The 24,970-nt window shown below is 38.2% G+C and overlaps 1 long non-coding RNA gene across 2 annotated transcripts; it reads right to left on the minus strand.

Annotated features, from left to right (window-relative positions):
• Window positions 1–34: 34 nt before the first annotated feature.
• On the minus strand, window positions 35–24,229 carry LOC125103907 (uncharacterized). Of its 2 annotated transcripts, XR_007128536.1 has the most exons (5): window positions 24,160–24,229; window positions 22,420–22,483; window positions 19,168–19,272; window positions 14,568–14,596; window positions 35–300 (listed from the first exon to the last, which is right to left on the minus strand). It is a non-coding gene; the product is annotated as an uncharacterized LOC125103907 (long non-coding RNA). The 2 variants fall into 2 exon arrangements; XR_007128537.1 differs by lacking the exon at window positions 14,568–14,596.
• Window positions 24,230–24,970: the final 741 nt, after the last annotated feature.

Genomic DNA, 24,970 nt, shown 5'->3' on the forward strand with positions numbered 1-24,970 from the left:
TAAAAAATTAAGACATCAGGCCTTTTAATTCCTGTCCCAGGGTCTTAGCTCAGGGTAATATATTTTGCAACATTGCCTCATTTGCCAACACTATTCAAAATGAATTTAAAAAGGCACATTGTGGGTACTCATTTAGCACTCAGTTATGCAGATCTTTGTCAGGAGAGCAATAACAGGTGAAGATGATATGCTCTCTTTTACTAAGGGCTTGTTCTCAATCCTCAAATTTATTTTCTTTTTCCATCTTCAAAGAGTAGGTGATGTAATGCTGTCTTTCACATGACATGTTAGGATTAACTTCTAAAAACCAGAAACACACATACATACACACAAAAGTTTCACTGGACTTTCAAAAGTATGATAATTTTGCCAAATAAATAGGAGTTTAGTATACACATATTGTTTATGACAAGTACCCTTAAGACAAACGAATGATCCCACCCTATTGGCTCTTTAGAATTTCAGTACCATGGACAAAGACAAAAAGAAAACAATCTCTACCCCCAAAAAGCGTGTAGCCTGATGGGGAGTCAGCTAAGCTACAAACACAGAGACACAGTGTATAAAGTAATGTGGAAACTAGGAATAGGATTAAACTAACTCTTGCTAAATTGTCTTAACTCTGACACAGTTCACAATCTGATGAGAAAATCAGGAATATAGATAACAGAATACTAGATGTTAATAAGCAAATTTATTTACAAATTACTGGAAGTCAGACGAAGGAGAAATGGTTTTACCCGGGTGACATTTGATATAGATGTTGTGAAAAAGAATGAAGTAGAAGTAATTGACAGCAGGATCCTAAGGTCCTAGCTACTAAAAAACTAACCTTTCCCTCACAGAAATTTGAAGTAAAAGATCATTGAAAACCTGTTGTATTTTGTTTTTTGATCCAATTACTTGCATATGATGAGCAGAAAATCTTGTTGACAGAGACTCTACAACAGGCTGCTGAGTAAGGGACATGGACAGAGGGTGGGGATACCCTCAAGAATGGCAATCATACTTCTCGAACATTACAGAACCATTGTTTCAATTAAATGGAATCATCCACAACTGTGTATATGAATTACAACTTCTGGGAAGACAGGAAGTCTCCCAAACCATTTTGGTTATCTCTTTCTTTATGTAACTACTGCAAAAAGTGGCCATAGAGTTGAGTATATATATTGAGTAAATAATCTTACTGTTATGTTTTAAAATTCTCTGAGTTTAGGGGCACGGGGTTGGGGGGGCACTCAGTTGGTTAAGCATGCAACTCTTGATCTTGGGTCACATCTTGATCTCAGAGTCGTGAGTTCAAGTCCCACGTTGGGCTCCATGTTGGGTGTGAAGCCTACTTAAGTAAATAAAGTAAAGTAAAATAAAATTCTCTGGCTTTATTTCAAGCCTTTCTTGCAACTCATATCTGCTTCACATTTTTATCAACAACACAATCAAACTAAGCCTACTTCTTGAAAATGCCAACACTTTGTATTGCATATAAGGTTATGTTTTGGGATAAATGCAGCCCACTCTCTGAACCCCATGTTTGGGCAAATGACTATTGTGTCTTGATGAGACGTAGGGTTCTCCATACTGCCACAGAAACCAAAAATGCCAGACACTTGCTCTCTGAAAGCCACAGAATGAACTCTGCCAATTAGATGGTCCCCCAAGCTCACTGAATCTCTAGGTAGTGAGACAAAAAAAGAGATAATTTAGAACCCTTTCTAATGGGAGTGGGGTAAAGCCCCATTCATGAGGGGTTCATGAGTGGTGTCTCATATCAATCTAAGGACATAGCAACACACTGCACTTGCTTGAATGTCATCTCTTTAACCGGAGTTCTAACCTTCCTCACACCTTTGTTCTCATGCATTTTCCAAGCTGAATTCTCTCTGCTACATTTTATTCCGTCAGCTGCCAAGTAGGTTTCCAACACACTTTTTTCTTAACGGCAGAATTGATTTCTGTCACTTATAACAAGGAGCCCTGACTGGCCCGGTTTTTCCTAAGTAACAATGTATAATGTAATTGCATTTTATAGTACTTCTAATTGGAAAATTTCTATGAGAAACACATTTTAAGAATTTCCTAACAATTGATAAATGACAGGTGATGGCATCCCAAAGGAAGGATGTCTTTATGGTTGAATATGCAGAAAGATACATTAATTTGAGTAGCTCATATGGAGCCCTAAACCCAAGGGGGTACACTTTCACTAGACTTTGCAATTCCGATGCTTGCTAATTATAACCAAAACATAGCTGGTTAATGGATACAACTCATTCCGCTGTTGGAACAGTCAGAGGAAGGAATAAAAGTAGAAGTAAAGAGCAGTTTCCTAGCAGGGTTGGACATAAAAAGAACCAGGATACTACATGAAGGAATTCATCCACTAATTAGTCCATTCAAAGAATATTCAAGGAATGCTTGTGTCTAAGTGAACTAAAACACAAAGAGAACCAAAAAGGAGTGCAGCTCTCAAGAAGTGTATGAAAATATAGACATATAAAAATATAATGATACAAAGCTTTCACAGTTACCTATGCTATTCCAGAGGCTTGCACATTAATTTCCTACCCTGCATCATAAATTACCACAAACTCAGAGGCTTAAAATAACTCATTGTATTATCTCACATTTCCTGTGAGTGAGGAGTCTAGGCCGGCTTCCTTGGACCCCCTGCTCAGGGTCTCACACAGCTGCAAGCAAGGAATGACCAGGGCTGGGGTCTCCACTGGGTTTGACGTCCTCAACCAAGTTCCCACGGCTGTTAGCAGAATTTGTTTTCATGAAACTTTAGCTGTGCTGAGGGTTTTCTTCTTCAAGACCGGAAGGGAAGAGAGAGGCTCTAACCCTCTAGAACAGGGCCCATGTGATTAGGTCTGGTGGTTGCCAGAGGGGATGTGGGTGGGGGATGGGTGATATAGATAATGAGGAAAAAAAAAAAAAAAACAACACACATACTTTCAAAGCATTTCAATAGACCGAAGATGCTGGCAAAAATCTTCAGTGGGCACTAGGCTCTTCCAACATTCAATGGGGGCATTTCTATAATAGAATCACACTGATTTCATTAAACCCATCTAATCCACATTCTTTTTATTGTTACCTACCAATCTAAGTTTGTAATTTGTTTTATGAGTCGTTTAAAGTAAGGAATTCTTACAGGACTGGCTGGTACACTGGGACTTTGGTCCTAAAGACCTAGATAATAACTATCCTTCATAAAATTTTAGCCTTCTTATTACTTTTGATATTTATCTGAACAGTTTACAGAATTGCAAAGGATTTTGTTTGCAAATTTTTATTCTCTAAAGACTCTAAGTTATATGCTTGATGGTGAAATATTAATTTATTAAAAATAAGCAAAAGAAAAATACAAGCAGACTAAATAAGAATGACTACAAATTTGGACATGAAAAGGATTTTACTTTCCTTTTGAAATTTGTGTTCTGTTCAAGAACATAGAGCTAAACAAAAGTTTTAAGAAAAGTCACTTTAATTTTCCAGCTAGTTATATTGTTTGCTCAACTTGGACGAAAGTTAATATGGAAAATATTTTACATTGAATAGACTGCAAAAATCACACACACACACACACACACACACACACACTCAAAAGTTGAGAATCCCCAATTTATGATTAGTAACATTGGAACAGCAAAATAGCTTCCATCTTACTTTAGTTAGAATTTACACAGCACAAGTACTTTGCTGTTTAAATATTTATTGATGTGTTTAAATATTAAAAAGAAAACCTCTCTGATACTAGACTTGCACTAAAACAAATTGAAATTGGTTTCTGAGTTTCAATATTGATATTCTCTTTGGGGACAACTGACAAAAAGAAAACAATGACAAGAAGTTGCACTTGGGGATGTTCTCAAAGCCAAAAATAAACTATATAAACTAAATGTAGAGTGATAACTAAAAATTCAGGGAATTTTACATATTCTTAGTCCTGAACTCAGCTAAATAAAAACTTAGTATACTTTCTCCTTCTTAAACTAGGTGGTTGGGGAATGCAAGTAAAATGTACATGGTTGGGAATTGTTGTCTTCTCCCTGGAGGTATAAAGATTTTTCAGATATCTTATTTTTATTTTTTGATATTTTGGTTCTTCCTGAACATAAAGTTGACATTTAAGCAAGTATATTCTGCCTATATTGTGTGACACAAGCAACATTTTTGGATTTATAAAGTTAAATCACTTCCTTTCATGTTCTGGAAAAAAATAGCATATTGGTAGTTGCTCATTTTCCACATCATAATCTAATTTTGTTTTTTTTTTTTACTAATTTTATTCTTAAGGTGATCAACAGATTTTTTTCCTTCTTTTTGTACCTTGATGATTAACCAGCCAGTTCCTCAAATTTAATCATAAATGTGAGTCATACAACGAATATGAATAAATCACAGGCCTAGAAATAGATTTTTCCCATTTCACCACAATTGAAAAAGAATTCTAACAATCTCAAAGTTTTAATTCAGGTCTATGCTAATTCCAGGGTATAAGTCGCTGTTCTGCATTAATTTATCACCTTAATTTAGGCTACTCTCACTTTTAAAAGATAGTGATAATTTTTCACAATATTCTTGTGCTAGGAGGCATTTCTTTTTAGTGATATGTGTTCAAACACAAATGTATGTCCAATTCTTTAGGATGGGAATTACTTTAGAAGTTTTTCTTGTTATCAGTTTTTCCTGGCATCTTAACCATATTTTTAAAGTTCTAATTGATTTTTGTAATACAGGGGAAATATTGCCCTTTTTGATACTATATTAGAATATGAATGACACTTCTAGAAGACAGCTACCAGCTAATTATGGTTATACATATATAGGCCAATTTTATAAGCACTCTGATAGTGGGGAAGTTAAGTTTATTTTTTTAATAAGTCGATACTATAGCTGGAGATAGATGGAATCATTCCTAATTAAGAACGAGTCTATCTGTCAACAGAGTGGAGACTTTCAGGAAAATTTTTTCAGATTGGGATTCATTTGTTTGTTTGTTTGTTTTCCAAGACTTTAGAGAGCTATCTCAGTCTTTATGAAGTAGTTGAAAATCACACATTTATCCTGTAATACACTATTGGTGCTAGTTCTGACTAAACTATTAAGGTTCTCTACTTACCGAGGACACTTTAAAGATAGAATACAGGAGTGGGGAAAAAAGAGCCCATGACATACCAACTTTTCTCAAGCAGAATTATGCCTTCCTTAATGCAGACTATACACCTAGGCTACTTTTCTTTCATCAAAGCCAGCTGTTATTTAAGTTTGGAAATAAACATTCAAATGAATATTCATCCAAAGAGTCAAAGGATATTTACATCAGCCAGGCAGTGGTTGGGATTCAAGAACAAATAAGGACAACAGTCCTTGCCCTCAAAAACCTCTTCTACTAGAGACAAAACACAGGTAAACACAAAGTGAGGATAGGTGCAATGAAATGAGTACGTTCTGGGCAATAAAGCAGGTGTGATCCCTTCAAATGGGGAAAACCAATGTAGTGGACTGGTGTCCCCCAACAAAATTCTTATGTTAATATCCTAATCCTCCTCCTCTTAGGAAGTAGGGACCTTTGGGAAGTGATTAGGTTGTGAGGGCAGAACCCTCATGAAGGAATTACACCTCATGCATGGATTAGTGCTTTTTTTTTTTTTTTTTTTTTTAGATTTTACTTATTTGACAGAGAGAATGATCGCAAGTAAGCAGAGAGGCAGGCAAAGAGAGAGAGGGAAGAAGGCTCCCCACTGAGCAAAGAGCCCTATGCAGGGCTTGATTCCAGGACCCTGAGATCATGACCTGAGCCAGAGGCAGAGGCTTAACCCACTGAGCCACCCAGGCACCCAGGATTAGTGCTCTTACACACTCCTGTATAAGAGAGCTCAGAGAGCTCTGTCACCCTCTTTCAACCATAGGATACAATGAGAAGTCAGCAGTTTGAACCCAGAAGAAGGCTCTCCTCAGAACTTGATCATGCTGTCACTCTGATCTTGAGCTTCCAGCCTTGAGAAGAATATTAAATAAACCTCTGTTGTTTAGGCCACCCAGTCCATGACTTTGTTACAGAAGCCAAAACAGAAGAAGATAATAAGGTCTTCATAACAGCACTGACACAAATTGTACTCCAAATGGAGGTAAGCATTCCTGCGTGAAAGGACAGAACAGCAAAAGCAAAAGCATAGAAACTTGATGCATCTGGTACTTCTTGGAACCCCAAGAGTGCTGGTTGACAGCATGAAGCATGGTGGGAGAAGGCTGGGAAGGCTGGTAGAGGCCAGGTAATGCAGAGTCCTTCACCGTGCAAAGAAGGTTGAGCTTGTAAGACACTACATTGTCTATTACTTGTTTTCAATACTTTAAGAATTACTTCTAGAATTGGAGCTCCTTTTCCTAGGAAATATCATGTGGAAAGCCAATGTATAAAGTTATACGTAAGTGAGGACTCTCTGATTGAGTGTGAGATGCCCAGAGTTACTGTAGGGAAACAAAGGTCTGTTTCAAATGCTTGCCATATAAATACATACATTCAAAGAGCAGACACCTTGTCTTTTGAACATTGAAGATGGCATGTCCACCCAGCCCTTTGCCAACAGGATAAAGGCTTTTATTCTTAGTTCTATAAAAAACATGAAGAAGTGCTGTGAGAGAAGAGAGTGTAGCCATATGGAGAAGGTGTCTATTGTTATTTTAGACACCTCTACCCCCACCTGGGAGGAAACTTGCTTTTGTTTGAAAGGGTCCCCAGAACAAGGGTGGATGCAGTGGCTAGTGAGGTCAGGTAGGAAATGCATTACTTTTTTGAATGCTCCAGTTTATGTTTTGCTTGAGTTATTTAAACTTGGGATTGCAGTTGATGTGAGCAAAAAAACAGAAGCTTACTAGATACTGTGTGAAAGAAGAAGGAGGAATGAAAGAAAAGGGGGGAAAACCTAATTAGATTGGGAAGGAAGCCTTTGAGAAAGAAAAACATAAAGAGCCTTATGTCTAATGAAGATTTTGCTTAAGTTTCTGCACGGTGGGGGCACCAGTGTGGCTCATGTGTTAAGCATGGGCCTTCAGCTGGGCTCATGATCCCGGGGTCCTGGGATGGAGTGCTGCATCGGGCCCTCTGCTCTGCGCAGAGCCTGCTTCTCCCTTTCTCACTCCCCCTGCTTGTGTTCCCTCTCTCACTGTGTGTCTCTCTGTCAGATAAATAAATAAAATCTTAAAAAAAAAAAAAGTTTCTGCAGGGTGTTGTGTAATATGACACATTCTCCCTCTCTCTGCACAACCTTAGCAAACCATCCATTTATTATTACGGCTTGACGGGGTTTTGAGTGTTTTGTAAGAGATCCAACAACATGCTGAAAACAGTTTCCAGGTAGATAAGGAGCCAAGGGTGAGACTGGCCAAGAAGCCTCCATTAGTGAGTTTTGGAAGACTGAGTGATACAGAGTTTATTCTGAAGCTTACCCTTCCTGCCACATTAACTTAGAAGATCCATGTCACTTTGATGAACTGTTAAGGTTGTGTTGTCAATTAAGGTTATAAGACCATCTGATCCTAAGCTTTACTTGCTACTTGGATTCCAAGTTGTAGCTGCTTTTACTTCTTCATCCTGCTTGGTTAAGCACGTGGTACTGAATTCATACCAACTGCGGACAACCAGAGGTTGTTTTGAACATCAGTTATTCAGATCCTCTTCAGGAGCTACAAAATTCACCTACACCAAGAACTGATTGGAATAATAACTAATAATAGTATGGGCTCATATTTCCCCTGGCCAGAAAAGTTCCAGCTTCTTAATTTCCCATCTTAACTTTGTTGAGAGTATCCGATGTCAGATTGAGGACACATGAAGAAGAGGCCATTGAAGGAGGAGGCTTGGCTCAGCTCCAGGGGGCTCGTCTTCGGAGCCTACATACATAACATTCATCTTGCTCTCAACCCTTCAGTGAAAAAGGCAAGGTTTTGGGATTGTTATTTTTGTTTTTGTGAGGACCCTGAAAAGAACTAACTGATATATTTGAAGAAGAAGGCAGGAGTGAACTTTTGATACAGAGGGGCAATGTAAGGGTTAAAAACCCAGACTCAAAACAGTGCTTTTCAATCACAAATGAACCTGCACATCACCTGGGAACCTTATAAGAAGTCAAATTCCTATGAGTAAGACTAGAATGGGGGCACAGGATCTGCATTTCTAAGAATAATACCAGTGATACGATTCTGGTAGTCCAAGAATCTCACTTTGGATGAGAAAATTCTAGAGTCAATTTTCCTATGTTCAAGTCCTCATTCTGGGTTGCACCAAACTATATCTTGGGTAACTTGATACTAACTGTTTTCTTATCTGCAAAATGGGGATAATACTATTACCTGCATCCATCAGTTGTTGCAAAAGTTAAAAGAGTTAATACAAATAGCACAGAGAAGAGTATCTGGCACATGGTAGGTGTCAATAAATATTTGGTGAATGGTAACCAAGCTATGGAAACAACTCAGATGGCCATTAACAGAAGAATGGATAAAAGAAGATGTGATATACATACACAGTAGAAGAATAAAATATTGGTTACCAGGAAGAGAGTTGTGTGTGGGGGGGTAAAATTGATGGTATTTAAGGGTACAGTGTTGTAGTGAGTAGTAAATAAGCCATAGAAATCTAATAGACAGTCTAGTGAATTAGTCAATAATTCTGTACATAATGATATAATGTGATAAATACTGCTTAAATGACAATCAAATTACAATATATAAGTATGTCAAAGTAGTACAGTGTACACCTTAAACTTGCAAAGTTTTACAAATGAAATTGATCAAATACAAATATTTGGTGAATGAATTACTTAGCAGCAGAATAGGGGGATAGGAGGAGTAAAAGGACATTTGCTTTTGAACCCCACTCTTCTATGTCTCCCCCAAAAGATTCATCTGCCCTAACTTGGTACTACTGGTTGTCTTTGAGTCAACTCTGTAGAACCTTAATTAGGGCTCAAAAGAACAAAATGGGAAGCCTCTGTAGAAGCTAGAGGAGTTGTTCTTTTGTTTTGTTTTGGTTTTGTTTTTCTCACCTGGAGTGGAAAGTAAGCAGATTTGTGTTTAAGAAAATCATGCTGAGAGCAAATGAGAGATAGATAGTAGGACTTGGACAAAATGAGGGCTGGGGAGATAAGTTTACAGACCCATACATAACAGAGTAGAAAAGTGACAAAAGACCCTGAGATTAGGGCAGTGGAGAGAATTGGGGAGGGAGACAATACAAGCATGATTAAGGAGTTTGACCTAGCAAGATGTGGCATTAATTAGTAGGCACAACTGATGTTTAGGGAGTAGTGTGGGAAAGGTTCCCAGTTTTCTAGCTTGAGTAAGAAGACAAATCTTGGGGATCATTTGCAGAGATGAAAGTAAAGGGAAAGGAAATACATTAAAAAGGGGATGGATAAAACAAGAGGAGAGTAAGATGTCACTAAGATTGATTTTGGACATGATGGAAATGGCTGTGGAGCTTGGTAACCACAGGCAATTAGCAATCCAGGCCTGGAGCTGAGGAGGCACACATGTTGACCAAACAAACTTGGAAGTCATCGGAATTTTGGTACTATGGACCTGAAAGTCTACCCAACAAAGAGCTAAAGGAAGTAGACAAAAAATGGAGGCCATGGAAGAGACCGAGAAAGAAGGGAGAGGTAGGAAAAAAGTCAAAAAGGAGGTACAGGAGAAGGCTAGGGAGGAGAGTGCTCTCGCAATGAGAGAATGGTCCACAGGGACCGAATCACTAATTCCATGAAACAACAGCTACACTCCCAGAAACCAGTCCTCCCTTCATGATTCCTCTATATTGCTACTGGACCCAATATCCTGAAACACCTTTTTCATTATGCCATATTTATTCTCTTCCATACTTTATAATGTATTTTTTAACTGGAAAATATATTTTGTTTAGGAACATAAGCATTTGTGTTCTAAAGTGTTAAGAAAGGCATGACAATCATAAACACCAAATTCAGGATGATAATTATCTCTGTGAAGGGTTATTATCAGGGAAGGAAGCACCCAGATTTTAAATGCATTGATAATGTTTAATTCTTGAGCTAGGTAACAGGATCATGGATTTATGTTTCTGCACACTTAAATAATACCAAAAAAAAAATCCATTTAAGAAATAACTTATAATGATAGCAATCCGAAATTCACCCTGAAATTTTTAATGCCTCCTCAGTTTGAGATCTCTGTCTCAACAATTCATTGCAGTATTCTCTTCTGAAACCACCTTTATTCTACATCATCCAAAAAGGTCATTGTCAAGTACATTTCTTTGCCTTCTTTCAGTCATAGTGCCCTCCTGCCAGACATGCATCTCTACTTAGGTAGTACTCTCCAAAATCTTTACAGTCCTTTATGCTCAGAAACACTTATTGCTGATTTCTCCATTGGAAATGAACTCCTTGTCCTCTGAAATCTCACAAGTGTGTGTATGTGTGTGCATGCAACTTTCTTATCTATCACTTTCAAATCTATCTGCATGATATTTCTCTTACTATATTGTTCAATAATTTTAAACTTGATTACACACTAAAATTATTTAGGGGAACTCTTGAAAATATCAGTACTTAAACCCCAACGCAAAGAGGCCCCACATCAAACAGGCCTAAATGACAGAATGTTTTAAAAGCTTCCAAAGTAATTCTAATATACAGTTATAGCCTAATCATGCCTTGAAGACAGGCAGTCTCTTAGCCACCTCAACACCAGCACAGAATTTTACACATATGAGAAATGAAATACGAGCATGTGAAATATGTAAATATGAGCTCAAATTCCAATTTCAGTCAATGAAAGTAGGTAAAGCTAATAATCTCAAACTGTTACACTATTCTTCTTGTGACATTACAATGTATATTAAAAAATCCATTTAGCAGCAACTTGACCTTCAATGTTTCAACATAATGAATCTCTGGAAACAAATTATGAAAATGTGCAAACAGCAACAGCCGAACTGAAATTGAACACTGACCAAAGGGATGTTAAATACTAAAATCCAAAGAGACAAGGCCATTAATAAGAGCTTTTAATTTCAGTGTTTGACAACCGATACTTAATTCTAGAAAAGATCAAAGTAGCAGTAGACAAGTGTAAAAGCTATAGCATAAAGAATGTAGGGCATTTAGTCAAAGAATGACAACGCAAATATGTTAAAGAAATGTGGTCAGGATGCTGTACAATAGTGGAAAAAATGTAGGATCCTGTTTGAATTCTCTTAATTAAACCATAACTGCCTATAATTTGTATATTGCACTGCATTTTAGAGGCAAGTGTTATTTAAATGCCTAAAGTTGTTTCACCTAAGCTAGTTCTGTTAAATTATATGCTTCTATTTGCAAAAGTCTTGGTGGCAAGAGTTAAATGATTGTTGACATCATTGACATCCCATCAGAAAAGAGAATGTATTTTTAATCCAATTTTTCAGAAGGAAAAGTGAGTAAATACACTAGACAGTTTTTAATGTCTCTTTTAACCCTTAGATTCTTTCAGTTATTTCTATTGATCTATCTTCAAGCTCACTCATTCTTTCCTTGGTCATGTCATGTCTACCGATGAGCCCATAGCAGACATTCTTCAATTATTTTATGGTGTTTTTGATATCTTGAATTTCTTTTTTTATTCATTCTTAGATTTGCCCTCTCTCTGCTTATATGACCTCTACCTTCTTGCATATGGTCCACTTTTTCCATTAGGCCTGCTACAATATTAATTAGTTATTTTATTTTATTAAAGAATTTTTTAAAGAAACTTTATTTTCTGTCAACCTTATTTCCATTTTCCACTTGAGAGTCTGTGGATGAACAACTTAAGACCCCTCAGTGGTTGTTCTTACCCATTGAGTGGCCAGAGCAGTGGGAGCTGCAGACTAATTCAGTGGCAGGCTGAGAGCTTCAGTCTTCAGTGGATAACTGCTGTGTAGGCACAGAGGACACCTGCAGGCTGTCAGACCAGCCTGTGACCTTGGGCTGAGGAGCAATGAACTTAGGAGCTGGAGCAGTCCATTCACCCTGAAATTCCTTCTTAGTCACATAGCCTTCTCAGCAGTGATCTGCTCTTCCTTTTTTTTTTTTAAATAAGATTTATTTATTTATTTATTTATTTATTTGAGAGAGAGAGAGAAAGTGAGCACATGAGTGGGGGGAGGGGCAGAGGGAGAAATATTCAAGTTGACACCCTGCTGAGCAGAGGCCCTCACAGGGGCTCAATCTCACGACCCATGAGATCATGACCTGAGCCAAAACCAGGAGTCTGACATTTGACCAACAGCCACCCAGGTGCCCTTTTGCTTTTCCTTTACAATCTCTTTTCAGGATTGTAAAAGGAGAAATTAGACCTGACCCTCTATGGAGGTTCACAGATGGTGCTGCGCATGTGCAGAACTTCTTTGGCCAGTTGCCACCGTGTCAGACCCACTGAGTGAGCTCCCTTGTTGCACAGGAAGGCAGTGTCACTGCGCAGAGGAGAGTCTGTGATACACTGAGCGGTGGTCGGCAGGTTAACATAAGACCTTTCTGTGAGAGGCTGGTCATCAGCCCTGGGGTCAGTTATTACCAGAAGTTTTAGTTCCCAGAAGACTGCCTGATCTGGTTCCAGGTTCCAGAAGGAAGTGACCAGTGATAGGATTGGCTCCAATGGCAGTACAGCCTTCTGGCCCATATTCTCAGGCAATAGGACATTGCCGTCAGCTGGGTTTTCAATGGCAACAGTGGCATGAACCGTCAGCAGAAGTTTCTCTCAGGTTCTCTTCAGATGATACAGATGCCATCAGCTTTCCTTTTGTGGATGTACTGTTTCATTTGGAACTCAAAATCAGTGCCAACTGAATGGGTTCCTGCTGTAAGGAATTTGAGGACATCCTCCCCCCTTCATTTGCAGGACATCAAGGCTCCAGACACTATGAAAGTTTCCCTTTAAGTTACAATGGGAACCAGACAATGCTCTGTGGACCTCTCTGGACAGCAGAAAAGCTAATTCTCTGAATGATAATCCCTATGGCTGTGTCACATCTGAAGCTGGTTCTAACATTTGCTTTGTCATTTTGAAGATGAATTGATTGATTGGAGGGTGTGACTGGGGAGGAAGGGCAGAGGAAGAGGGAGAAGGAGAGAATCAGACTCCTCGCTGAGTGCAAAGCCCAACTCAGGATTCAGTGTCCAACTCAGGACCCTGAGATCACGACCTGAGGTGAAATCAAGAGTCAGATGCTTACCTGATGGAGGCACCCAGGTACCCGTCATTTTAGACTGTGTTTTTTCTTGCCTATGGTAGGCCTTGTAATTTTTTGTTGAAAGGTGAAAATGATATGCATGAATAATTAAAACTGAGGTAAATAAGACATTAGTGTGAGGCTTTATGTTAATTTTTGCCATCGCTATAGATGCCAGAAGCTTCAAATTCCTCTAGGGTCTGTGTTTTATTTTCCCACTTGGCACTGGGCTTCCCTAAGTATGCCACCTCAGAAAAAGCCTGTTCCTTGCAGAACTTACAGCTGTCTTGCACTGTTAGAATGGAACCCTGCTGGTGTGGTGGTGTGATGAGGATGAGGGGAATTCAGATTTAAATTTCAGCATTTTAGTTGGCCTTTGTCCTTGGACTGTGACCTCCACAAGTTTTTCTCTAGTGGTAGATCTTCTCCTACCTACCACCCTGGACTCCCTTCCATGGCTAAAGATATATGTATCTACTTCCTTGATGTCCTGACTCCTGTTAACTATGTTTGGCGGGGGAGTTCTGGTTTTGTTTTTGCCTTTTGAGGTGAAACAGGAAGGCTGGAGGTGGGTGGAGGGGAGGGAATTCCCTTCTGCCAGCTGGGATAAGGCTCTGAAGAAGTCTTTTCCCTCTCTCTCTCCCTCCATTTCCCTCTCCTTCTCCTTTTCCTTCTTCCTTTTCTTCTTCCTCTTCTTCTTCTTTAAGGTTTATTTATTTATTTTGAGAGAGAGAGAAAGAGAGAGACAGAGAATGCAGAGTGGGGAGGGTCAGAAGGAGAGGGAGAGAGAGAATCTCAAGCAGGCTCCCTGCTGAGCGCAGAGCCTGACATGGGATTCAATCCCACCACCCTGAGATCATGACCTGACTTGAAATCAAGAGTCTGACACTTAACCAAATGAGCCACCCAAGTGCCCCAGATCTTCACTTTCTTTTGAAGGCTCCTGTGTCATATAAAACTTATAGTAAACAAATTTATATGATTTTCTCTTGTTAACCTGACTTTTGTTATGAGATTCAGCCAAGAACCTAGAAAGATAGAAGGAAAAAGGTATTTTTTCTTCCTGACATTACAAACAAAGTTTTATTTTTGTCTTTTTTTTTTCGTGTTAGGTGGTCACTGACAGATATTTTAGCAAATCAGCAATATTCTCCAAGTTTAAATAATCATTATTTTGGCATATTATAGGAAACATTTCCTCATTGGAATGGTCCTCTGATAAGATGATACCTTGTGTCATATGCCAGGACAGTTGTAGATCAGAGATGGGATACTTTGATTAAGACTGTGGTTTTAATCAGTTAGTCCTGGGAAACAGTGTCCTTCTATGACTCACCTTCAAGGTTTCTGGTTTTTTGAGTTGCTCTATAAGGACAGATTTAAAGAGAAATAAATTTAAATGGTGCTGTATTCTTAGTTGAAGTAAACAACCACCCCGAAATTCTGTAGGACAAGGAAGAAAGAAAATTTTGGAGCTTAGAACTTTTGGATAGAACTCGTGAAGAATGAAAATGAATTGGGACTTCTCACATTTTTCTAATGAAAGTAAATTCTACAAAAAGTCCCCAAATTATTTTCTCTGTCTGAGAATCCTCTAGACAGGTATGTGACTTGCCTAAGAGGAGAGTTTGTGGGATATCTGTGAGTCAGTTCAGTCTCTCTCTCTCCCATAGCTATTATGCATAGTCTCTTCTCTATAAAAGCCTTCAACACCTCATCCCGCTTTCTCATTCTTAACTGATGGTCTTGTTTCTTATCCATCTGCTAGCCTGCATCTGTAATCATATATCTTTTATTCCTCCTGTGGTTGAATATGATGGGTAGTACTTTGCCCTGAAGTCAACTCCTCTGGTGTACTGACTCTCATCACCGCTCCCCTGCTCAAAGACTTCATGCCTGCAAATGTCCCCTCCCTCCTCCATCAACAATAACAAAAGGACAGTAAACTCCCCTTGATTTCACATCTCCTTCAGGTCCATTTTCCATTTCCCTGCTTCCCTTTGCTGTGTAACCATTTAAATACAATTGCCTGTACACGTTCTCTATGCTTCCTGTTTTCCCACACTTCCTTGAATCTACTCCAAATCTGCTTCTCTTTCCCTCCACAAGAACTGTTTGTTCAAAGTCACCAGTGACTTCCATGTAGCCAAATCCAAGTCAATTCTCAGTCCTGTTGTTGCCTTACCTAAAAGCACCTTTTGGCTTACACAAATGATTTTGTAGCTTTTGACACAAATGATTATCCTTTCTTACTTGAAACACTTCCTTTACTCCTTGCCAAGGACTCTTCTTGGAGATAGATTGACATCTCTCTCATTGGCCACTTCTTACCAGGCAACTTCATAAGATCTGGTTTTGTCTTGAAAATCTCTAAGTTGGTCTTTCCCAAATAATTTTTTTTTTCTGTCTCTATACATTCACTTCTAGGTAATGCCATTTAGTTCCATGACTTTCATGCCATCTGGGAAACCATTTTAAAATTAATGTCTACCTACTCAACAACCCCATGTGGATATCTACAAGTAACTTACACATAGGTTGGCTAAAACTAAACTGATTGGATCTGTTCTTCCCTAAGCCTCCATTGTGTATGCATTTGGGTATTATTATTTCCCAGCTGCTAAATGCCAAAAAACAGAAAGGTGATTTTAAAACCACTTTTAATAGTTAAAATTTGTTTTTAAAATATGGTATGATTGGGGTGCCTGGGTGGCTCATTGGGTTAAGCCTCTGCCTTTGGCTCAGGTCATGATCTCAGGGTCCTGGGATCGAGCCCTACATCAGACTCTCTGCTCAGTAGGGAGCCTGCTTCCTCCTCTCTCTCTCTCTTTCTGCCTGCCTCTCTGCCTACTTGTGATCTCTGTCAAATAAATAAATAAAATCTTAAAAAAGTAATAAAATATGGTATGATATAATTTCTCCAGTGTGAATTATGCCTCTCTAATTGAAAATCTCTCTTATTTTAAGGGGATGAAAACTAACATACTAATGGGGAATTTTTTTCTTCCTTTTTTTCTTTTCAAACCAAGAAATACTGATTCTATTGCCATTTAAGAGACAGTTTGGGCTGTGTGCAGCAGGGGGTCTGAGAGGAGAGCTTTCTAGAGATCTGAATAATGTACTGTGACGTGGGGAGTTGGGAGGGTTGCCTCCAGGAATGTGATATGGACTGGGGGCTCCAGCCTCAGTCAGGACTTTGGTTCTAGAATTCAGTGTAGTGCAAGCAACTAGATCCAGTGGAGTTAACTGCAGCTTTGTAGTAACAACACTGAAGGTGAATGATGCATTTAGAGCAGTGGGAAAAAACCAATTTCTGTAGACAAAGCCCTTAATGATGATGATACTCTTAATGATGTTAACTCTCCTCAAAGAATATAATCAAAATGAGGGAAAGTTCATGATGGTTCTGAGGACAAATCCCAAAACACTGATATAATACCTGCTTCAGCTACAACCCAGCGACCAAATCCTATGACCACTGTTCCAGTTGGTTGATCCACACCAGTGACTCTGGCTCAAGTCCAACTGCTGTTTCTGCTCGGATTCCCACTTCTGATCTGTACCCACTGCTCTAGCATCATGGACAGGATATTCTGAACCTGCACCTCCTTGAGCAACTGAACAAGAGAAACCTGCATGGAAGCCAGTGGAGATGCCAGTGACCACCACTAGCCCAACAAAACCAAATGGTACATTAGGAAACTCTCAGTAAAAACCTTTTGAAGATGCAATAAGAGCATTTGCAACAGGTTAGCCTTATGAATATAGGCCAATGAAATCATGTCAATGAGCTGATTTACACAACCCAGAGAGAGAGCCGTAAAGTACTTTTTTACTTTGTCAAATATTTAAAAAAGTTACTAATAGGCTTTAGTTTCAGGTGTACAGAGAAATTGAGCAGACATTGAGAGAGTTCCTATATTTCTCCTCCCCCCATTCATGGTTTCCATCAACTTCTTGCATTGGTATGGTACATTTGTTACAATTTATGAATCGATATTGATACAGTCTTTATTATTAATTAAACTCTTTTATTTACATTAGGGTTCCTTCTCCATGTTATACTGTTCTATAAGTTTTGACAAATGTATGAGGTCACACATTCAGTGTCACACAGATTAGTTTCCCTGCCTGAAAAATTCTCTGTTTTCTACCTATTCATCTCTCCTCCCTCTCCTTCCCTCTGGCAACCACTGATCTTTTCACTCTCTCTATAGATTTGCCTTTTCTAGAATGTCATACCGTTGGAATCATACAGCATGAAACATTTTCAAACTGACATCTTTCACTTAATAATACGTTTTCATAGTTTTCTATGTCTTTTTGTGGGTTGAAAGCTCATTTCTTCTTAGTACTGAATAATATTCTATTTTCTGAGCGTAACACCATTTATTTATCCACTCACCTACTAAAGGACCTCTTTGTTATTTTCAGTTTTTGGCAATTATGAATAAAGCTGCCATAAACATTCATTGTGCAAGTTTTTATGGGAACATAAATTTTCAACTCCATTGGGTAAATACCAAGAAGTACAATTGCTGGATCATACAATAAGAGCATGTTTAGTTTTATAAGAAACCATCAAATTGTCTTCCAAAGGGGCTGTACCATTTTGTATTCCTACCAACAATGAATGAGAGTCTCTTTTTCTCCACATCTTAACCAACATTGGTCCTATCTGTGTTTTGGACTTTTGCTGTTCTGATAGATGTGTGGTAGTATCTCATCATTACTTTAATTTGTAATTCCCCAATGACATATGGTGTAGAACATCATTTCAAATGCTTATTTGCCATCTGTATATCTTTTTGGTGAGGTGTCTGTTCAGATCTTTAGCCCACTATTTTTTCCCAAAGATTTTATTTATTTATTTGACACAGAAAGAGAGAGAGAGAAAGAGTGAGTGCAAGCAGGGAAAGTGGCAGAGGGAGAGGGAGAGACAGGCTTCCCACTGAGCAGTGACCCTGATGCGGAGTTTGATCCCAAGACCCTGGGATCATGACCTGAACCAAAGGTAAACTCTTAACTGGCTGAGCTACCAGGTGTCTCTTTAGCCCACTTTTTAATTATTTGCTTTCCTATTGTTGAGTTTTAAGGGTCCTATAAGGGGTGCCAGGGTGGCTCAATCAGTTAAGTGTCTAACTCTTGATTTTGGGTCAGGCCAAGATCTCAGGGTCATGAGATCGAGCCCTGTGTCAGGCTCCATGTTCAGTGTCCAGTCCGCTTGAGATTCTGTCTCTCCCTCTGCCTCTGCCCCTCCCACTGCTCATGTGCACACACTCTCTCAAAATAAATAAAATCTTCTTTAAAAAAGAGTTCTTTGTGTATTTTGCATGCATTAGATGTATTTTATCATATATATGTTTTGTAAATGTCTTCTCCCAGTTTGTGGCTTGTTTGCAACTATACAAGTATTTTTTGTTGGGAAGCGCTAGAAAGAGAAAGTCAGGTTATGGTTGACTTCCTCAGGCAGTGAGAACTGGTTTCCTCAGTTCTGAGCAGTGGCTACAGCTGCAACGACTGTAGGATTTGCCCTTGAACTTTTATGAAACCAACATTGGCTGACAAGAGATATATCAGTCAGCAGAATTTTTCACTGCTTCCAGGATTGCTACCAACAGGTCAAGAAAATCTTCAAAGACTTCAGAAAATTAGCCAAATTAGGAATATTGATTCAGATGTTAAGTGGACGAGTTCCAGAAGCTGGTACTCAAGGAGAAGTGGTGGAAGTGGTGGGGGAAGAGTCCTGCAGAAACTGGAACCACTACTAGGGACTGCATGTTTGTGTCCCCCCAGGATTCATAGGTTGAAATCCTAACCTCCAGAGGGATGGTATTAGGAGGTGAAGACTTTGGGAGGTGATTAGATCATGAGAGTACAGCCCTCATGAATTAGATTAGTGCCTCTATAAAAGGATCCCCAGAGAACTTTCTTACCTTCTCTCTACTACGTGAAGATACAAGTCATCAGTCTGTTATCTGGAAGAGGGTTGTCACCAGAACCATGCTGGCATCCTGATCTTGGACTTCCAGCCTCCAGAACTATGAGAAATAAATTTCTGTTGTTTCTACCCCATGCATTCTATGGTAATTTGTTGTAGCAGCCCTAGCTGACTAGGACAACCACATTCAAGTATAGTATCAGGAAAAAGACACTATCAAAAAGTTAAAGACATTAGTGTTTCCTGAGGAACTTGTAATACAAACATATTTTGCTTTTGAGAAGACTGAAAAGGACTTTTTTCCCGTCATGTTTTACATCCATGTATTACGTTAACTCTTCCCTTGGACCATGTGGGATGATTTAGGTTAATGTCTATAACTTGGTAAAAGGTAGTATATTGTTGGGGGTGGAAAGGGAGAGCTATAGGAAATAGGGCAGAGATGAACACAGCATATACCTATTTAAATTGCATATCCATACAGCACATAGAATATTGTACAATCAAAAACCAGAATATTGTACAACCAAAAACCTCTTTATTTCTTTCAGAAAATAGTAGGAAACTTTTCTTAGGTGTTTATTCTTAGTTTACTAGATCCAGAAATTTAGGGTCATGCCTATTTTACATTTTTCTGACTTAACATTGGTTTTAAAAATAACATTTGCTACCTAGAATCTCCAGTCTCTATTTTATGGCCACACTGGATAATGGCTTTGTGAAATTGAAAAATATTTTGGAGCAACTGTAAACAGAAATGTCACATTTTTGCTAACTATTGTTATTGCTTCAAATATGTATTACATTTGTTCAAGAAAACACATTCTTTCATGAGAAATACTTGTGGAAAAAGGGATACCATCTTTTTAAGTGAAAATAACTACTAATTAAAAATGATTTCTTGATTATTGAATGTAAGACCCTTCTTAGATGATTTAAGAAGCCATACAATTATAGTTACTGTATGCAAATACAGTCAGTTTCTTGTTCACGTTGTCTGCTTGAGGTAAAAATTGATAGTTGTCTAAGTTTCAAAATAGTCATTTTGGGTTTCATTTTGATGTATCCTTTTGGGCAGTGTACACTTTTGAGGCCAATGAAAAAATGGAACAGTTACTTTTCTTCAATCTTACCCTTCCTTCAGCAGAAATGTATTAAGTAGTAAGGTATAAGTTCAAACTGCTGTCTTTTTTTTTTTTTAACCTGCAAAATGCTGATTGGGTTAAAAACTAATAGAAACGTTTCAAAACCAGGTTTCTAATATTTGCAAAGGGTTTTTTCTAATCAGATAGAGAAATATGGTAACTAAGGTTATATTTAATATTATAATATAAGAAGAGGAGGACAGAACTATATCCAGCATCTTTCATTGGATCAAGAAAATGGGAGCAATCCCATTTCCCAAAGAAAATGGGAGCAAAATGGTAAAACTTGGAGCATTGAGAGATGCACCTGGGAACATATCTTAAAAATATAAAATCAAGATTTTCATGGCATATTAAAAGTAAAATCTTAATAGCAAAATATAATAATCTGAATGTCTTTTGTTTTACATAAATATGATATACAATTATCTACGTAGAATCTCTCGTATGTTGTACAAGCACTCAAATTTAGTACTCCCTGAATAAAATTCTTGGTCTCTCTCCCAAACCTAATTGTCTCCAAGATTTTCCATATCAGTAAGTTGTAGCACTAGGCAGCTTTACTCTAACCTATAAATGTACTTAATTAACCCTTTTTCACAAGTTTGTAATAAACAAAATCTCTAGACTTGTTATTGTTTGAATTTTATTTGTGGTATTTCTGACATGCCAAAGATGCTGGATTTTATGTCATTAAATCTGTCAGTACATTCCCTTATAATTTATGACATTAGTGTCATATTAGAAAAGCTGTCACTAACCAGGAGCTATTATCTGTATTATTTTAGAATTCAATTTGAAGCTCTGATGTATCTGATCTATTCCATGGAAACTTTTTGACTTGGCTGACAGTTCAAACCCATATCCGAGGTCTTCTAGAATTTAAGGCTGAATTATCCAGAGTAGTTATTATAGGGTGGGGATGAGGTGATGGCAGTGGTAATGGTGATGGTAGTAGAATGGTGGCCATGTTGTTTTGATGAAAGAGATGATGGTGGTGATGGAAGTTTGTTTGTCGTAGAGGGGATGGAGGTAGAGATAGATAATAGTAGCTTTGGTGGCCTTTTCCCGCAGGTCACAGAAATAACCTGTTTGATTGCTAGGCTTCCTGATCTTCTAGTACATCAGAAATGTGCCCAATATAATCAGACACAATATAATTACATTCTATTGTATTATTGGGTGAATTGTATCCTCCCCAGACTCATAGATTAAAGTCCTAACTCCCCGTAACTCAGAATGCAACTATATTTGGAGAGATGGTCTTTACAAAGGTAATTAAGGTTAAATGAGATCATTAGGGTGGGCTCTGATCCAGTAAGAAGAGGAAATTAAGACACATATATACACAGATAGAAGACATGTAAGACACACAAAAAGGAGGGTCATCTATAAGAAAAGAGAAAAGTCTCAGAAGAAACCAACCCCATGATATCCTGATCACAAACTTCTAGCCTCTAGAATTAGGAGAATATAAATTTCTGTTGTGCATGCCACCCAGCCTATGTGATTGTTATGGCAGTCCTAGCAAACTAAGAGGTACTATATAAGATAAACAAACAAACAAAAAAATAGTTTGGTTGATTTTATCTATTGTTTCCTCTATTATTTTGTTCTCAGGAGCTCCCAGTGTTGTGAACATCTCCCTCATTGCAATGTAATTCTAATATTTAAATATATACATTTTTATAACAATGTGGTCTTAAACTTAAGCAAACTATGTTATTTGAAGAACAAAATCTGGTCCAAAGTTAAGGGAAAACTGACTGCACTGGCCCCTACATATGGGAGATTATATGCTAATATGGTTTACCATGGAGTCTATTTTATTAGCAATTTAAGGGATTTTCAAAGACAATGTTGACTACATGTGATTTTTCACATCTTAAGTTGACTCCAGAACCAAGCTCACACCAAAAACTCCACTATAAATTACAAAAAAGAAATCTTAGTTTCAGCCAGACATAAAAAGAATTCATACTTACAAGATATGTTAGGATATAACAAATTCAAATTTCAAAAGAATCAATGTTTTCATAAAATATTGAGTTTATCTGAAATATTTAAAAAATGATTATCTTTACAAGATAATTTCAACTTACCTGGAGCTTGGGTGGGTCAGTAGGTTATGCATCTGCCTTCGGCTTAGTTCACGATCCTAGGTTTCTGGGATCAAGTCCTGAGTCAGGCTCCCTGCTCAGCAGGGAGTCTGCTTCTCCTACACCCTCTCCCTCTACTCCTCTTCCCTCCTCCTCTCCCTCTACTCCTCATGCTCTCTTTCACTCTCACTCTCTTTCTCTCTCAAATAAATATATAAAATCTTAAAAAAAATAATTTCAACTTACCAACACAACTTGGGGAATAAAGCAATTAGCCAATGCCATTTATCTTTAGTATAATTTCTACGTTTCTATAGCATTTAAGTCAAAAAGGAAACACCATTTGACTATAGTATCTCCACCTACAAGGATGTAGCTACAAAATCAGTTTCTATAGCACATGTGGAATAACTCCATAACTGTAAGAGTAATGCTGCATTACCTAAGCCCAAGGTCTCCATTCCTTTCTACTGGATTCCCCTGCAAGGCACTCTGGAGTTACAATACTCCCAGCCACTTAATCTAGCCAATCTGTAGAGACTTGTTTTGGCTAGCTCTGTATAAGCACTTTATTTTTCTCAAGAAAATAAACTCTTGGGGAGCCTGGGTGGCTCAGTCGGCTAAGCATCTGACTTTGGCTCAGGTCACAATCTCAGGGTCCTGGGATGGAGCTCCATATCAAGCTCCCAGCGAGAGCTTTCTTCTTCCTCTCCTTGTGCCTCTCCCCTACTCATGTGTGCGCATATATGGGTGCGTGCTCTCTCTCTCTTTCTCTCTCTCATAAATAAAATCTTTAAAAAAATGAACTCTTATTTCAAAACCATGTTTTGTATGAGCAGAGAATTGTGGTGAGTCTTATAAGCAGTAAAATGTTTCTCAATGCCAGAAAATATACTCTGGACTTTTTAAAAGGATGTATTCTATTTTTAAAAAATCAACCTCAATCATTTGAGTGGAAGTAGAGATGGCAAGATTTTGTGTGTATTGTTTTTATGTCAGTGACTTAATATTTTCTCTGAAAAGCTTCCCCTCACTAAAACTAAATAAATAAATTAATTAAATGGCAATTATATTTAAATATTGCTAGCTAGTTATTTTTGATTATTCTTAGGCCACTCATTGAGTACTTCAAATTAAAGTTCATAACCACGATTACTTTCTACCCTCTTCTCTCCATTGCTTTGTCCTGTGCCCACACTCTTGAATAGAATTTTCCAAATCAAGTTGGCCTATGTGCTTTCATAAAATCGGGTTAACAGAAATGTCTGAGAGAAAATATGGCTGGGGACAAGCATAAACCATCATATTTCTCATATTTTATTTATTTTTTTAAGATTTTATTTATTTATTTGACAGAGAGAGAGAGAGATCCCAAGTAGGCAGAGAGGCAGGCACAGAGAGAGGGGAAAGCAGGCTCCCTGCTCAGCAGAGAGCCCGATGTGGGGCTCGATCCCAGGACCCTGGGATCATGACCTGAGCAGAAGGCAGAGACTTAACCCTCTGAGCCACCTAGGTGCCCCTCATACCTAATTTCTTATAACAAAACTATTTGTAATCTCTGTAGACTTTGCTTGTTTTTCTAATTGCAGTATCAGCCCTATGAATCAGTATTTGTATGTTTGAAGCAAACTCGTATTGGTTGAATCCTATTAGAGTAAATGCTAAGACACCCTTCAAATATTTTTTCCAACAAGAAACCCATTTCATTAAATATCCTTAAAAAAAAAAAGTTTATGTATGTACCTTAGAGCATTGGTTCTTAAAGAGATACAGGCTTGGCCACTGAAGTGGGAAATCAGAATCTTGTCATCCCTGAAGAGGCAGAGAACATTCCCAGAAGGTAGTTATGCAAGTATCAGATGTGTCAGAGAGTTCAGAAAATTTAGGAGTGAAAAATGCCATTTGATTTCAACAAAAAACTTGGTAACTTCAGTGAAAGTAGTTTTAGGCAGGTTTGCAGGGAGCCTTTGACACTCAGACAGCTGGGGGTTGGAGATAAACAGGATATTAGAAAGCAGAAAAATCTAGTGGTGGGAGCCCTTTCAAGAAGTTTGGTGGGGGAAAGAGAGAGGAGGCAGTAGCTGAACAGAGATATGGTGGGAGAACAAAGACTACAAAGTTACTAATGTGGGAGACATTAGAGAGCTTGCTAGAGTACAGAAAAGGATAAAGAAGAGAGCAAAAGAGTAAAGACGCAAATCGGAAAAAGTATGACCAATATAACAGAAAAACCCCTGGGTGGAAGGAGCAGATGGGGTCAGATGGGATTCTTTTTTTTTTTTTTTTTTTAAGATTTTATTTATTTATCTGTCAGGGAGAGAGAGAGAGAGAGAGAGCATGAGCGGGAGGAAGGACAGAGAGAGAAGCAGACTCAGAGCTGAGCAAAGAGCCCAATGTGGGACTCAATCTCAGGATCCTGGGATCACGACCTGAGCTGAAGGCAAACGCTTAACTGACTGAGCCACCCAGGCATCCTGTGATTCACGTTTATAAGAAAAGAAACTGCATCATTGTGACAGAATGAGGAAGGATTAATGGGCAACAAAGTTAAAAT

Source organism: Lutra lutra, chromosome 1, assembly GCF_902655055.1.
Source record: "Lutra lutra chromosome 1, mLutLut1.2, whole genome shotgun sequence".
NCBI lineage: Eukaryota > Metazoa > Chordata > Mammalia > Carnivora > Mustelidae > Lutra > Lutra lutra.